The following is a 16,513-nucleotide window of genomic DNA, read 5'->3' as shown; positions in this document are numbered from 1 at the left end:
TGTGTTTGTTACATAGTAACACGTTTTATGTCTAGATGTGTTTGTTACATAGTAACACGTTTTATGTCTAGATGTGTTTGTTACATAGTAACATGTTTTCTGTCTTTAGTTGTGTATTATATGTAACATTCCACAGTTTTCTCTTCACCATTCAGTAGTGATTTAGCATCTGATTTTGCTGCCTGATGACACGTTTAGGTCACGTCTAGATCTGTAGAGGAGTTTTGTTAGACGCACACAATGACAAATACTAGATCCTCCTTCACGCGGCAACCGCAAAAAGTCCGTCCAACTTACCTCCATAGAAACTTTTGTACTTCTTCTAATCCAAGATGGCCACTGAGGAAGTAAAATGCATGCTAGGCTATTTTTTCTACAGTCACCTCCTCCCACAACGTCACATGACTGCAGATATATATATAGTCAGCAATACACAGGAAGGCGGAGATCTCAGCAGCTCTTCAGGCTGCGATCTGACCTCCTCCCCAATCCTGCTGCAGTCAGGACCATACTCAGCCATCTGGAGATGTATTGCTTCACACCAGATGTGGTGCAGCGTCTCCCCCTCGGGCAGCATGTCTCTCTGTCTATGTCTCCCTCTCTCTGTCTGTCTGTCTGTGTCTCTCATGGTGTTGGGTATCGCATCTCTATCTCTCTCTCTCTTTGTGTCTGGGCCATTCTAACACAGGAATATGCTTTCATCTAATCCAGTGATCTCCAAACTGCGGCCTGAGGGTCGGATGTGGCCCTTTTCTTGCTTTTATCTGGCCCTTGGGGCATTATTCCTCCCACTGTCAGCATCAATGAGTTCCTGCTACTGACAATGAGAAACTATTCCTCCCACTGACACCAGTGATGGGGCACTATTCCTCCCACTGACACCAATGATGGGGCACTATTCCTCCCACTGACACCAATGATAAGACACTATTCCTCCCACTGACACCAATGATAAGACACTATTACTCCCACTGATACCAATGATGGGGCACTATTCCTTCCACTGATACCAATGATGGGGCACTATTCCTCCCACTGACACCAATGATGGGGCACTATTCCTCCCACTGACACCAATGATGGGGCACTATTCCTCCCACTGACACCAATGATAAGACACTATTCCTCCCACTGACACCAATGATAAGACACTATTACTCCCACTGATACCAATGATGGGGCACTATTCCTTCCACTGATACCAATGATGGGGCACTATTCCTCCCACTGATACCAATGATGGGGCACTATTCCTCCCACTGACACCAATGATGGGGCACTATTCCCCCCACTGACACCAATGATGGGGCACTATTCCCCCCACTGACACCAATGATGGGGCACTATTCCCCCCACTGACACCAATGACAGGGCACTATTCCTCCCACTGACACCAATGATGGGGCACTATTCCTCCCACTGATACCAATGATGGGGCACTATTCCTCCCACTGATACCAATGACGGGGCACTATTCCTCCCACTGATACCAATGATGGGGCACTATTCCTCCCACTGATACCAATGATGGGACACTATTCCTCCCACTGACACCAATGATGGAAAATTATTCCTCCCACTGACACCAATGATGGGGCACTATTCCTCCCACTGACACCAATGATGGGGCACTATTCCTCCCACTGACACCAATGATGGAAAATTATTCCTCCCACTGACACCAATGATGGGGCACTATTCCTTCCACTGACACCAATGATGGGGCACTATTCCTTCCACTGACACCAATGATGGGGCACTATTGATACTAATAATAGAGCTATGACTCCCATTGACACCACTGATGGGCATTGTTTACTCCCACTGACTCTAGGACATTTTCTTTCCCTACTGGCCACAGGCTGGCCCCCCTAAAGTTTGAAGGACAGTAAACTGGCCCTTTGTTTATAAAGTTTGGAGACCCCGTGATCTAAACCCTTCCATTTTAGCTCTGGCTGGATGTTTCGGGTCGTTGTCCTGCTGGAAGGGGAACCTCCGCCCCGGTCTCAAGTCTTTGGCAGACTCTAACAGGTTTTCTTCTAAGATTGCCCTGTATTTGGTTCCATCCATCTTCCCTTCAACTCTGACCAGCTTCCCTGTCTCTGCTGAAGAAAAGCATCCCCACCACATGATGCTGCCACCACCATGTTTCACAGTGGGGATGGTGTGATCAGGGTGCAGTGTTAGTTTTCCGCCAAACACAGGGGCTGATTTACTAAAGGTAAATATACTGTGTACTGCAAGCGAGGTTACTTTATATCTTAGGGGAAGCTCTGAAATGAAGCGAAGCTCTGCTGATATCTTTCATCCAATCATATGCAAGCAAAAATGCTGTCTTTTTATTTTCCTTGCATGTTCCCCTCAGATCTAGAGCAACTGCACTTACAGCGCACAGCCTATTCGCCTTTAGTAAATCAACCCCATAGCGTTTTGCTTTTAGGCCAAAAAGTTCCATTTTGGTCTCCTCTGACCAGAGCCCCTGCCTCCACGTTTGCTGTCCCCCCCCCCATGGCTTCTCACAAACTGCGAATGGGACTTCTTATGGCTTTCTTCCATAAAGGTCAGATTTGTGGAGTGCACGACCAGGGGCGGACTGACCATTTGGAAACTCTGGCACTGCCCGAGGGCCCGGGGTCAGTAGGGGGCCCCATGAGATGCCCCTGCTACCTTTTTCATGGGCTGTTTTGAGTTTGGGCAAGGACACAGGGGCCCCATGATCCCCTATTGCCCGGGGCCCCATGAGTTGTCAGTCCGCCCCTTTGCACGACTAATAGTTGTCCTGTGGATCGATTCCTCCCCCTGAGCTGTGGATCTCTGCAGCTCCTCCAGAGTCACCATGGGCCTCTTGGCTGCTTCTCTGATTAATGCTCCCTCCCTAATACTCACCTGAGCCCCATCACGATCAATCGATGTGCACGACAGCCTCGGCTGTCCCCGGTCTCTGCCACCTCATTGGCTGAGACAGCAAGCGGGGGCCAATGGCTCCCGCTGCTGTCAATCACAGCCAGTCAGCCAATGCGGAAGGAGAGGGGGCAGGGCCAAGCTTTGGCTCTGTGTGTGAATGCACACATGGAGCAGTGGGTGCCCCCACAGCAAACTGCTTGCTGTGGGGGCACCTGGAAGAAGGGAGGGGCCAGGAGAGCCTGTGTGGGACCCGAGAAGAGAAGGATCCGGGCTTCTCTGTGCAAAAGCACTGCACACAGCCGGTAAGCATCGACATGTTTGTTATTTTACAAGAAAAAAAAAAAAACGGAATCTTTAGCATTCTACGTTTTGCTACAACTTTCCCTGCGTGTTTATTAACTGCACCACAATGCACTTTCCCACAGGTAGGTGGCACTAGAGCGCCAAGGTTTTCCTTGAACCCACTGTTGGTGTGGGGTGATGGTCTTGCATCCTGACGAAGCACCGGGCTGGTGGCTGATACAGTACAAACCAAAGAGCTTCCAAGACCACTGTGGCAGATGAAGGAGAGGGTGTGAATGAGGTGTCACCCCATAATGTTCTAGTCCAAACACACATTTTAATAAAGAGGTAGAAACTGTATAAAAGGTCAACTTGTTTACTTAAAGTGTTACTAAACCCACCCCCAGGGGCGGACTGACAATTCATGGGGCCCCCGGGGCAATAGGGGATCATGGGCCCCTGTGTCCTCGCCCACACTCTAACCACACCCAAAAAAACCTATGAAAGGTACCAGGGGCATCTCATGTGGCCCTTTACTGACCCCGGGCCCTCGGGCAGTGCCCGGGTTTCCAAATGGTCAGTCCGCCCCTGCCCACAACAGTACAATCAGTCTGTAGATGCAGTAAAGCATGCTTGTTATACTCACTGTGGAACCTAAGGGGTTAATCCTCCACATAGTGTAAAAAGGCTGTTTGATCCTGTCTTCTCTGATGCTCCCCTTCTTCTGCTGTCCTTAATCCATCTGCTGATAGTACAGAGTTCTAGGAGACACTCTGAACATGCTCAGTTTGGTGTGTATTACTAGGGAGCTTTTTTTTATTGACAGGGTGCAGGTGATCAGCACAGGGTCAATCAGCACTGTCCAGACAGTGGGTCAGGGGTCAGCCTCATAGGACAGTCAGAGCAGAATGAAAACTCCTCCTACAAGATTAACCAGTGCTCAACTGAACACTGATAGGCGTCACAAGACAGCCATGGGAGTAGCATCAGAGTTCTCAAGGGTCACAAATGTGACCCCGCTCATGCTCCATGGGGGCCCATGCTGCCTCCCTGTCACTATGATGGGCAAAGCGGAATCAGGAGCAAAGCGGAAGCTCTGAGCTTTTGGCTCCATTTTCAAGTCCTGAGCCGGAGAGTAGAGGAGGAAGGACAGGGTGAGGCCAGCCCTGCTGGACAGGAAAGTGTCAGTGCTGACAACCAGGTGGGAATGGAGACCGAGCTGTCGCCGAGTTGTCACCCGGGCTGAGCGAGGAGGAGGAGAGCACCGTCCAGGAGCGGGTACTGTGGTGGATCCCTGCAGAGAACCGACACAAACCACCCCACCTCTCCCCACATCTCCTGCTGACACAAAAATTCTCCCAAAATCCTATGACACCTCCTGAGGGGCCCCCGAGCCACTGCGGGCTCCAGATTTTACTGTGACAGTTTGAGATGGACGAGCAGAGGGGGAGCTGGATGGGGAATCTGTCATTGTCAGCATGGGGGGGGGGGATAATGTGACATTACCAAGATAGTGGTGAAGGGGAATCAGTAATTCGCTGGGGAGCCATATGACCTTACTAGAAGGAGGGGGTGTTGGGGGGGGGGGTCATCTGTCATTACCTGGTGGGGGGAGGTTCATCTGTCATTACCTGGTAGGGGGGAGGGTCATTTGTCTTTACCTGGTGGGGGGAGGGTCATTTGTCATTACCTGGTGGGGGGAGGGTCATTTGTCATTACCTGGTGGGGGGGGGGTTCATCTGTCGTTACCAAGTGGGGGGAACGTGTCATTACCAGGAGGGGGAGTCACTCTTTAGAGGAGGAGGTGGTCATCTAAAAAGTATTTAGCAGTTTCTATTTACTCAAATAATTGCATTTCCATGTTCCGTGTACTGTGGGAGACCAGATATAGTGAATGCGGGGTCCGGGGAGACCAGATATAGTGAATGCGGGGTCCGGGGAGACCGGATATAGTGAATGCGGGGTCCGGGGAGAGCGGATATAGTGAATGCGGGGTCCGGGGAGAGCGGATATAGTGAATGCGGGGTCCAGGGAGAGCGGATATAGTGAATGCGGGGTCCGGGGAGAGCGGATATAGTGAATGCGGGGTCCGGGGAGACCGGATATAGTGAATGCGGGGTCCGGGGAGACCGGATATAGTGAATGCGGGGTCCGGGGAGAGCGGATATAGTGAATGCGGGGTCCGGGGAGAGCGGATATAGTGAATGCGGGGTCCAGGGAGAGCGGATATAGTGAATGCGGGGTCCGGGGAGAGCGGATATAGTGAATGAAGGGTCCGGGGAGAGCGGATATAGTGAATGAAGGGTCCGGGGAGAGCGGATATAGTGAATGAAGGGTCCGGGGAGAGCGGATATAGTGAATGCGGGGTCCGGGGAGAGCGGATATAGTGAATGCAGGGTCCGGGGAGACCAGATATAGTGAATGCGGGGTCCGGGGAGAGCGGATATAGTGAATGCGGGGTCCGGGGAGAGCGGATATAGTGAATGCGGGGTCCGGGGAGACCGGATATAGTGAATGCGGGGTCCGGGGAGAGCGGATATAGTGAATGCGGGGTCCGGGGAGAGCGGATATAGTGAATGCGGGGTCCAGGGAGAGCGGATATAGTGAATGCGGGGTCCGGGGAGAGCGGATATAGTGAATGAAGGGTCCGGGGAGAGCGGATATAGTGAATGAAGGGTCCGGGGAGAGCGGATATAGTGAATGAAGGGTCCGGGGAGAGCGGATATAGTGAATGCGGGGTCCGGGGAGAGCGGATATAGTGAATGCGGGGTCCGGGGAGAGCGGATATAGTGAATGAAGGGTCCGGGGAGAGCGGATATAGTGAATGAAGGGTCCGGGGAGAGCGGATATAGTGAATGCGGGGTCCGGGGAGAGCGGATATAGTGAATGCGGGGTCTGGGGAGAGCGGATATAGTGAATGAAGGGTCCGGGGAGAGCGGATATAGTGAATGCAGGGTCCGGGGAGAGCGGATATAGTGAATGCGGGGTCCGGGGAGAGCGGATATAGTGAATGCGGGGTCCGGGAAGAGCGGATATAGTGAATGAAGGGTCCGGGGAGAGCGGATATAGTGAATGCGGTGTCCGGGGAGAGAGGATATAGTGAATGCAGGGTCCGGGGAGAGCGGATATAGTGAATGCGGGGTCCGGGGAGAGCGGATATAGTGAATGAAGGGTCCGGGGAGAGCGGATATAGTGAATGAAGGGTCCGGGGAGAGCGGATATAGTGAATGCGGTGTCCGGGGAGAGAGGATATAGTGAATGCAGGGTCCGGGGAGAGCGGATATAGTGAATGCGGGGTCCGGGGGAGAGCGGATATAGTGAATGAAGGGTCCGGGGAGAGCGGATATAGTGAATGAAGGGTCCGGAGAGAGCGGATATAGTGAATGCGGTGTCCGGGGAGAGCGGATATAGTGAATGCGGGGTCTGGGGAGAGCGGATGAGTTTGTAGCTGCATCTATGGTTAAACTCTATGGGGTTGATTTTACTAAAACTGGAGGGTACAAAGTCTGGTGCAGAGCTGCAGAGAAACCAATCCGCTTCCAGGTTTTATTGTCACAGCGTAATTGAAAAAACCTAAGTTGGTGCAGTCAACCCTTTCTTCGATCAACTATTTCTTCCTTTGATTGATTGATCGATCTTTCCTTTGATAGATCCTTTAATTGATCAAAGAAAGGATTGATCGATGGAAGCATCAATCATTCGAAAGAAGGATTAAATGAAGGATTGATCAAAGGAAGGATCGACTGAGTGATCGAAGGATCGAATGAGTGATCGAAGAAAGGATCGATCGAGTGATCGAAAGGATAGATTGAGTGATCGAAGAAAGTATCGATTGATTGATTGAGTGATCGAAGGAAAGATCGATGAAAGGATCGATTGAGTGATCAAAGGAAGGATCGATCGACCGAAGGAAGGATCGATCGAAGGATCAAAATATCTTCATTGTGAACCTAGGTTATAAATAACATGGATCCATAAAAGGCGCATACGGGTAGGAATGTTCCTTATCTATGCTGATGTGACTTCTGTGAGATAGAAGTCGATGGGGCTGAAATCGCCCTGAAGTTGGAATATAATGTGATTTTCTTTGTCATGCAATCTGTGATCCCAGGCAAATCGAATTTAAAAAAAAAATTACATTAGAATAGTGGAAATTGATATGAGGAAAACGCATCAAATTGTATCAAACACATAGCTTTAGATTTAACACAATGCTGGAAATCTGCGTTTTTGATGATTGGCTCAGAAAGCAGCCTAATTGGAGACAGCTGGGAACGATTTCATTTTAGATGATTACCAGCTGAGAAACTTCCTCCCGGGTTCACACTGATGCAATCCGGAACTCGCAGTGTTTTCTATGCCATTTCCGCACCATATCAGAATCGCACCCCGTTAACCGCTCCAGGTGTGTATGTTAACAACCCCCCGAAATCGGTCCACAAAATGCGGTGCGATGTGTACAATCGGATTGCATAGGTGTGAATATCCATGCGATCTGATTCTAGTGTGGACCATAAAAAGGGTCCTGCGCCTTCTTGGTGTGGGTGCGGTGTGATTAGAGCCATACATAATGTACGACTCCGATCGCACCGCACACAAATCGCATGTGATTGGCGCAGTAATGCGGTGCGGTTCCTGTGCGAATCACATGCGATGTACCGCACTGCGTATATGTGAACCCGGGCTCAGAGCTATGCACATTGTGTGTGAACACCTGCAGGCAGATTTGGAGATCTGACCTGGATAAATCCCTAATGCAGGCCATAGACGGGTCGAAAATCAGCCGATTTTTGCACCGTTACTGAGTTAATTGGTCGGCCGGTTTTTTTGGGGTTTTGGCACATTTTTTTTTATCGGTAAAGTTGGAAAATTTGCGGCCGATTTTGACGATCGGCTGATTTTCCCAGCAATGATGGGCAAATCGGCCGATCGTTTTACCGATAAAAAATCTGCGCATAAGCCGTGACCTGCAAGAAGAAGAAAAAAGAAGAAGCAGAAGAAAGAAAAAGGAGAAGAAAGAAGAATTCCAGTCCGCTATTATATTTTATATGAAAGTCTTGCGGTTGCAACAATGTATCTATTTGTATCTGAATAAAACCATCTGTATCCGAAATGGATACAAATGGATACATTGTTGCAACCGCAATACTTTCATATAAAATATAATAGCGGAGCTCTCTGCAGGGACAGAAGTAAAAATGCCGGCTGTAGACTGGACGAAAATCGGCCGATTGTTTTTACCTTTGGTGATAACGTCGGGCGATTGAACAACCGATTTTTCATTTTTTTTTTTTTCTTAAAAACGGCCAATTTTCGACCCGTCTATGGCCTGCATTAGGCTGCTTTCACACTGATCCGCTACAAAAGCACAGCAAAAATGCATAGACGTTTTTTTACCGCACTTTCTGGGCGTTTTTTCAAAGGACACACGACTTAAAAACTGCGTCAAAACTGCTTCTTAGAAGCAGTTTTTGAGGCGTTTTTCATTGATTTTAATGGGTTGAGAAGTGTTTTTGGGGCTTTTTTTTAAACTTCCCAAAGATGCTGCTAGCAGGAGGAGTTTTTACACCGCACCACCTCAGTGTGAAAACATACGTAGATATACATTCACTTACACAGGGATGCAGGTTTCTTGAGCTTTTCAGGCACTTTTTAAAACAAAAACTCTTCAGTATGAAAGTAACCGAAGGAGAGAGGACAGAGGATTCGTTCTGGGGTGGGGAGTCGGGCTGATGTGACCTCCAATAATTTATCCCAGGTGAGCGCACACCCAACAGACACAATTGGTGGAGGAGACTCCTATGCAGGAGGAGGAGGATTGCACTAGAGATAAGATGATGATAAGAAGTGACTTCTAACCACGGTGTGCACTTTATATGGACTGTATGAATCATGTACTATCATCACACAAGGGGGTTTTGATAATATTTATGTGTGGTCACCATTATAGAATATTCGTCTATTGACAAATTTTTATCAATTTATGTGATTTAATAGTTTTATTTCAGGTACTTATATAGCGCCGTCAATTTACACATATATATTGTACATTCATAGTCCCTGCCCCCGAAGGAGTGTACAATCTAAGGTCCCTGACTCACATTCGTATACAAGGGCCAATTTTGACAGGAGCCAATTAACCTACCAGCATGTCTTTGGAGTGTGGGAGGAAACCGGAGTACCCGGAGGAAACCCATGCAGGCACAGGGAGAACATGCAAACTCCAGGCAGTTGGTGTTGTGGCTGAGATTCAAACCTACGACCCGAGTACTGCCAGGCGGAAGTGCTAACCATTTAGCCATTGTGCTGCCCACAGTTTTGTATGAATTTGTTTATTTAGCGGGAGGGATTGTGTATTTTGGATTACTTTTCCTGGTTTACCTCATGTCAGCACTCAATGGACTAACTCCTCCTCTGGACCCCCACAGGACCGCCTCTTCCTAGCTCAATAAAAGTCAGCACCTGCCCAACTGAACCATTCTATAGTGGTCATGCTCCAGGCGATAAGTACTTTGGTTGCTGCAAGTATATCTTCTTCCCCTCCCCCCATAAAAAAAAAAAAAAAAAACAAACCTGCACTTACCCCTCCAGGTTCAGCCTCTCCTGGTGTTTTAAGACCCAGATACTTGCAAGTAAACCTTTTGGGTGTTGGGGTGCGAGCAGGGGCGGACTGACAACGCATGGGGCCCCTGGGCAATAGGGGATCATGGGGCCCCTGTGTCCTTACCCAAACTCAAAAAAGCCTATGAAAAAGGTACCAGGGGCATCTCATGGGGCCCCCTACTGACCCTGGGCAGTACCCGAGTTTCCAAATGGTCAGTCCGCCCCTGGGTGCGAGCAATGTTGCTTAGGCTGGCCATACACTATAACATTTTCTGACCAGTTTCAGCCCAATTTCTTTAAGATTTACCTTCCACGATGTAGTACAAGGGCCTGCCTGATTAGTTGCAATTGAAAGTGTTTAGGTTTTACCCAGGGGCGGACTGACAACACATGGGGCCCCCGGGCAATAGGGGATCATGGGGCCCCTGTGTCCTCACCTATACCCAAAAAAGCCTCTGAAAGGTACCAGGGGCATCTCATGGGGCCCCCTACTGAACCTGGGCCCTCGGGCAGTACCCGAGTGCTCTAATGGTCAGTCCGCCCCTGGTTTGACCTCATATTATATGGTTTTTGGTAAATCTAAAGCAAAAATCTCAGGAAAATTGTATAATGTATGGGCAGCCTTAAACAGCAGCAGTATTGTACAGGTGTGGTATTAGGAAGCTCTGCAATGTCACCATCGGTCTCTCTCGGGTCTTTCCTGTCTTGTTTAGGCCGCGTGTGGAGGGTTGTCACCTCATCCCTTTTACATTGAACACGTATTGATTACACGGGTTCTGTGGCTGATTAAGGTGGTAATTAAACTCACTTGGTGCCTTATCTGCAATAAATGTGCCTCAGAACCAAGGGCGGACTAACCATTTGGAAACTCGGGCACGGCCTGGGGTCAGTAGGGGGCCCCATGAGATGCCCCTGGTACCTTTTTCATAGGCTTTTTTGAGTTTGGGCAAGGACACAGGGGCCCCATGATCCCCTATTGCCGGGGGGCCCCATGAGTTGTCAGTCCGCCCCTGTGTAATTAATGTGTTCGGTTGTAAACCTAAGCGTGTGCCGCACTGCTCTCCTGGCTTTACTTTCAGTCTAATGGTGGACGATGGGGACAAGGAGATGGGGTGATAGGGGACAGTGACCTCCAGCCACCAAGGAATGGTGTGAAAAGTCTTCGAAGTCAATGGAGGATTTGGCTTCTCTCTCTGGTGAGGTAGACTTGAGCTCCTGGAGATCTGATTAGTTTTGTCTCAGATTCTGTGTCTGCTTCTGGAAGGGCTGCCCAACCTCACCTACTGATACCTCTGAAGTTGATGAAGGCAGATGGGTCTTCAAGGGACCGTGTACCTGTTTTTTTTGTAAGAGGTTAATACGATTGTCTCCATATTTGTTTGTGCAGATATGAGCTTGGCACACCTGTCTGTTCCATGGTAGACTGGAGAAAGGTAGGAGGGGGCAACATGGGGCGCTCAAAGACTGCAAATTATGGTGTTTTTGTATTATTTTAGAAGCTTTAAATGCAAATACTCCAGAACCATAAGACCCACCGTTGGTCATATGTCCTGTCTAGCCAATATCCCTGATTTTAGAACCCGCGCTAGAGTTTGTATGGCATACAACTCCATGAAAGTATAAATCTCTGCCTTATCCTCCCTCTCAGGCTGCAGATGGGTAGAAGAGCCATTGACCAGATGCTTCATGGAGGTGACCATTCGTATGTGACCCCCAAGGAAATCCTTGTTCCCTTAGTGCAGTGTTTCTCAACTCCAGTCCTCATGGATCCCCAACAGGTCATGTTTTCAGGATTTCCCTCAGATGAAACAGCTGTGGTAATTACTAAGGACGTGAAACTGATCAAATCACCTGTGCAAAATAATGGAAATCCTGAAAACATGACCTGTTGGGGGTCCATGAGGACTGGAGTTGAGAAACACTGCCTTAGTGGGACTTAGGCTTGGTTCTGAAAGCGCTGGTTCAGTCACCCCTTGCTTTAATAGTTTCACTCCTATTGAGGGTTCCTCACAGTAAAACTAGTCCTTCTGACACAGGGGCGGACTGACCATTTGGAAACGCGGGCATCTCCCAAGGGCCCGGGGTCAGTAGGGGGCCCCCTACTGACCTCAGGCAGTGCCCAAGTTTCCAAATGGTCAGTCCGCCCCTGCTTATGACTAGTATCTTTATCTTATCTCTAGTGCAATCCTCCTCCTACTGCATAGGAGTCTCTTCCACCAATTGTGTCTGTTGGGTGTGCTCTCACCAGGGGCAGACTGACCATTTGGAAACTCGGGCACTGCCCGAGGGCCCGGGGTCAGTAGGGGGCCCCATGAGATGTCCCTGGTACCTTTTTTCATAGGCTTTTTTTGAGTTTGGGTAAGGACACAGGTGCCCCATGATCCCCTATTGCCCGGGGACCCCATGAGTTGTCAGTCCGCCTGTGTGTACCTAATAAGGTGGCTGGTGAGTGTCGTTTAGGATTGATTTTCGCTTACTGTTTGGTGATTGGTGGTTTCTTTATAGTTTTTGTACAAATCAATGGCCATGGCCAACGCTGTTCGCATGTTGCTGCTCGTTCAAGTAATTTGTGCGATTAGGGACTCCAACTGGCCCTGGTGTCAGAAGGAATAAAAAATCACTGATATCAGTAAGATAAACTAATTCCTTTGTGTAATTTTGAGTAAAAATAATCTCAGTTTTTGGTGTCAGTAAGTGGATAATAAGCCTTCTCATTGGTATCAGCAGGAGGAAAATAAGTCCTATACAGGGTCAGACTGACCATGGGATAAACTAATCCCCATTGTTTGATATCATTGGGAGGAAAAATAAGCCGTCATTGGTGTCAGTGGGAATAAAATAAGCCTCACCCTTGGTGTCATTAGGGTTAAAGTAAGCCCCATCATTGGTGTCAGTAGCAGAGAATAAGCCCCATCATTGGTGTCAGTAGGAGGATATGTAAACCTTTTGTATTAGTGTTAGCGGAAGCAATATTAGTCCCATATCATTGATGTCAGTAAGAGGAAAAGAAGCCCCATATTGTTGGTATTCCTGGGAGTCAAAAAAGCCCCATATTGTCAGTGGGAGGAAATGGGCACCATATTGGTATCAATGGAGGGGAGTTAGCCCCATCATTGTTGTCAGGAGGAGAAAAATAAGCCCCATCATTGGTGTCAGTAGCAATAAAATAGTCCCCCTGTTGTTGGTGTCAGGGAATTAAAATGAGCTACATATCACTGAGTGGGAGTCAAGTAAGTCCCATTGTTGGTGTCAGTGTGAGTAGAATAAGTCTGATCGTTGGTGTCATTGTGTGGGTAAAATTAGCCCCATATCAGTGTCAGGAGGGAATAAGCCCCATATCGGTGTCAGTAGGAGGGAATATGAGCCATTGTTGGTGGGAATAAAATAAGCCCCATATTGGTGTCAGTAGGAGGGAATAAGCCCCATATCAGTGTCAGTAGGAGATAATAAGCGCCATTGTTGGTGGGAATAAAATAAGCCCCTTATCAGAGTCAGTAGCAGAGAATAAGCCCCATATATTGGTGTCAATAGGAGCGAATAAGCGCCATTGTTGGTTGGAATAAAATAAGCCCCATATCGGTGTCAGTAGGAGGGAATAAACCCCATTGTTGGTGGGATTAAAATAAGCCTCATATCGGTGTCACTAGGAGGGAATGTGCGCAATTGGTAATAAAATAAGCCCCTTATCGGTGTCAGTAGATGGGAATAAGCCCTATATTGGTGTCAGTAGAAGAGCATATGCACTATTGTTGGTGGGAATAAAATAAGCTCCATATCGGTGTCAGTAGGTGGGAATAAGCCCCACTGATGGTGTTGGTGGGAACAAAACTAGCTCCATTTTGGTGTCATCGTAGTATAATATTCCCCAACATTGGTGATATGGGCAGTAAAAATAAGCTGTGTTATTGGTGTAATCCCCGGTCCACTCTAGCACAGCACATCGCATGTAATTGGCACAGGAACCGCACCGCATTCAGCGCAAATCACATGCGATTTCTGTGCAATGCATTTTTGAGCCATACATTTTTGTACGGCTCAAAACGCACCGCATCTGCACCAAACAAGTCCAGGACCCATTTTCTTGTCTGCACCAGATTCGGATTGGGTGGGTGTTCACATACATGCAATCTGATTTTGCACATCGCACCGTGTTTTACGACCTGATTTCCAGGTGTTGTTAACTGAAAATACACACCAGCAGCGGTTTGCATGAACGAGGTGCGTTTTATGATGCGGTGCAGAAATAGCACAGAAACCGGTACGATTTCTGCACTGCATCTGCGTGAACCCGGGCTAAGTGGTAAGTCGGTGTCAGTGACATATAGAAGCCCCATATCATTGGTGTCAGTGAGAGCAGAAATAAACATTGGTGTCAGTGGTTGTTTTTCTAATCGCACGTTCCCCTGGACTACAATGGCGGCTGCTTTGTGTTCCAGCACCCATCACCCCACTGACACCCTGCATATCATGGGACACTTGGTAACCATGTAGTAACCCGTAGCACCCAATCACATTTCAGGTTACTATAGTGACGTCCGCATGACTTATTGCACTTTGCATTATTTCCGTATTTTTCGCTCCATAGGACGCGCCTAGGTTTTAGAGGCTGAAAGCAAGAAAAATATATTCTGAACCAATGTACTGCGGACACAGTACAGGAGATGACCAGGGACTGGGGACATAGTACAGGAGATGACCAGAGACTGCGGACACAGTACAGGAGTTGACCAGAGACTGCAGACATAGTACAGGAGATGACCAGAGACTGCGGACACAGTACAGGAGATGACCAGAGACTGCGGACATAGTACAGGAGATGACCAGAGACTGCGGACACAGTACAGGAGATGACCAGAGACTGCGGACACAGTACAGGAGATGACCAGAGACTGGGGACATAGTACAGGAGATGACCAGAGACTGCGGACACAGTACAGGAGATGACCAGAGACTGCGTACACAGTACAGGAGTTGACCAGAGACTGCAGACATAGTACAGGAGATGACCAGAGACTGCGGACACGGTACAGGGGATGACCGGAGACTAAAGAAGCAGGCACGGGAAGACTGCACAGCGCTGGAAGATCAGGTGAGGTTCTGCTGCAGAGAAGAGCTGAGCGGCCGGTCCGATAGACACTGCAGCGGTGGGAATACCAGACCGGCCGCTCCATATTCATTCTGTAGGACGCACTGACATTTTCCCCCATTTTTGGGGGAAAAAGTGCATCTTATGGAGCGAAAAATATGGTAAATAACCCATTTGTCTAATTTACTAACTGAATTTCACCAAAAAAGTCACAAACTATTTTTTTTTTCTTCTGTAAAAAATCTTCGTCTAGGTTCACAGCGAAGCGGTTTCTGCGGCGGTTTTCAGAAACGCACTGCAGTCCATTTAGCATGATTGCCTATGGGAGGCGTTGACATCTCTGCGTTTTCACCCGGTGCGTTTGTTTTGTTGGAAAGGCTCAGCATGTAGTGCGTTTCTGCTGCGATTTGCATTTTAATCATGTAGTGCGTTTCTGCTGCGCTTTTGAAGCGATTTGCATTTTAATCATGCAGTGCGTTTCTGCTGCGCTTTTAATCTGCCTAGCAACAAGAAAAAAAAAACGTACAATACGTCAAACGCATGTGCAAAAAAACCGCAAAATGCACTTCAGAAACGGAACAAATGCAAACTGCATAGGTGTGAGCCCAGCCCAATGCAGGCCATAGATGGGTCGAAACACGGCCGTTTTTTAATATATAAAAAAAAAAAAATCGTTCGTTCGATTGGCCGACTTTACCACCAACAGTAAAAAAAAAAATCAGCCGATTTTCATCCTGTCTATGGCCTTTAATTAGTTCTGTCCCTGCAGAGAGCTCCGCTATTATATTTGACATGAAAGTCTTGCGGTTGCAACAATGTATCTATTTGTATCCATTTCGGATACAGATGGTTTTATTCGGATACAAATGGATACATTGTTGCAACTGCAATACTTTCATGTCAAATATAATAGCGGACTGGAATTCTTTTCTTCTTCTTCTTCTTCTTCTTGCAGGTCACGGCTCATGCGCAGATTTTTTATCGGTAAAACGATCGGCCGATTTGCCCATCATTGCCGGGAAAATTGGCCGATGGTCAAAATCGGCCGCAAATTTTACAACTTGACCAAAAAAAAAAAAGCACCAAAAACCCAAAAAACGGCCGACCAATTAACCCACTAACGGTGCGAAAATCGGACGATTTTTTTTACGTCCGAACAATCGGCCAATTGTCGACCCGTCTATGGCCTGAATAAGACTTTGAGCCCTTTCTGCAATGCGTTTTGCATTTTTCTACATTTTTGATGTGTTGCGGGTTTTTTTATTTTTTTTATTTTTCTTGTTGCTAGGCAGATTTAAAATGCAAAACGCATAAAAATAACGTCAAAAACACAATACATGTTTTTCTGCAGCATTTCTATTGAAGTCTATAGAACCAAAAAAACGCAACTTTTTGCTTTCAAAAAAGTCCCTGACCCTTTCCAAAAAAACGCAACGGGTGAAAACGCACAGGTGAGAACGTGTCCCATAGGAAATCATGCTGAATGGACTGTAGAGTGTTTCTGCAAACCGCTACAGAAAATGCTGAGGTGTGAGCCGGATGTCAGGCAAGGTCTAGCACTGCAATGCAGAAAAGCAACACTGGATCTGGGCTAGAAGGGGTTACAGATGAAGAGGTGTGGCTGGAAGTGTCAGCTGA

General features: G+C 47.9%; 1 protein-coding gene across 1 annotated transcript in view; it reads right to left on the bottom strand.

Annotated features, from left to right (window-relative positions):
* LOC149456349 (NACHT, LRR and PYD domains-containing protein 3-like) overlaps positions 1 to 355 on the bottom strand; it is a 36,211-nt gene extending 35,856 nt beyond the window's left edge. The window contains exon 1 of the mRNA XM_089685139.1: positions 298 to 355. The gene's annotated coding sequence lies outside the window, so the exon portion shown is untranslated. The remainder of the gene's footprint in view (positions 1 to 297) is intronic.
* Positions 356 to 16,513: the final 16,158 nt, after the last annotated feature.

The sequence above is a fragment of the Staurois parvus genome, unplaced genomic scaffold (assembly GCF_062004578.1).
Source record: "Staurois parvus isolate SC_StPar_1 unplaced genomic scaffold, SC_StPar_1.0 ptg000363l, whole genome shotgun sequence".
Classification (NCBI taxonomy): Eukaryota; Metazoa; Chordata; class Amphibia; order Anura; family Ranidae; genus Staurois; species Staurois parvus.
The sequence above is the reverse complement of the archived record's forward strand: the minus strand, read 5'-3'. Positions and strand labels throughout refer to the sequence as shown.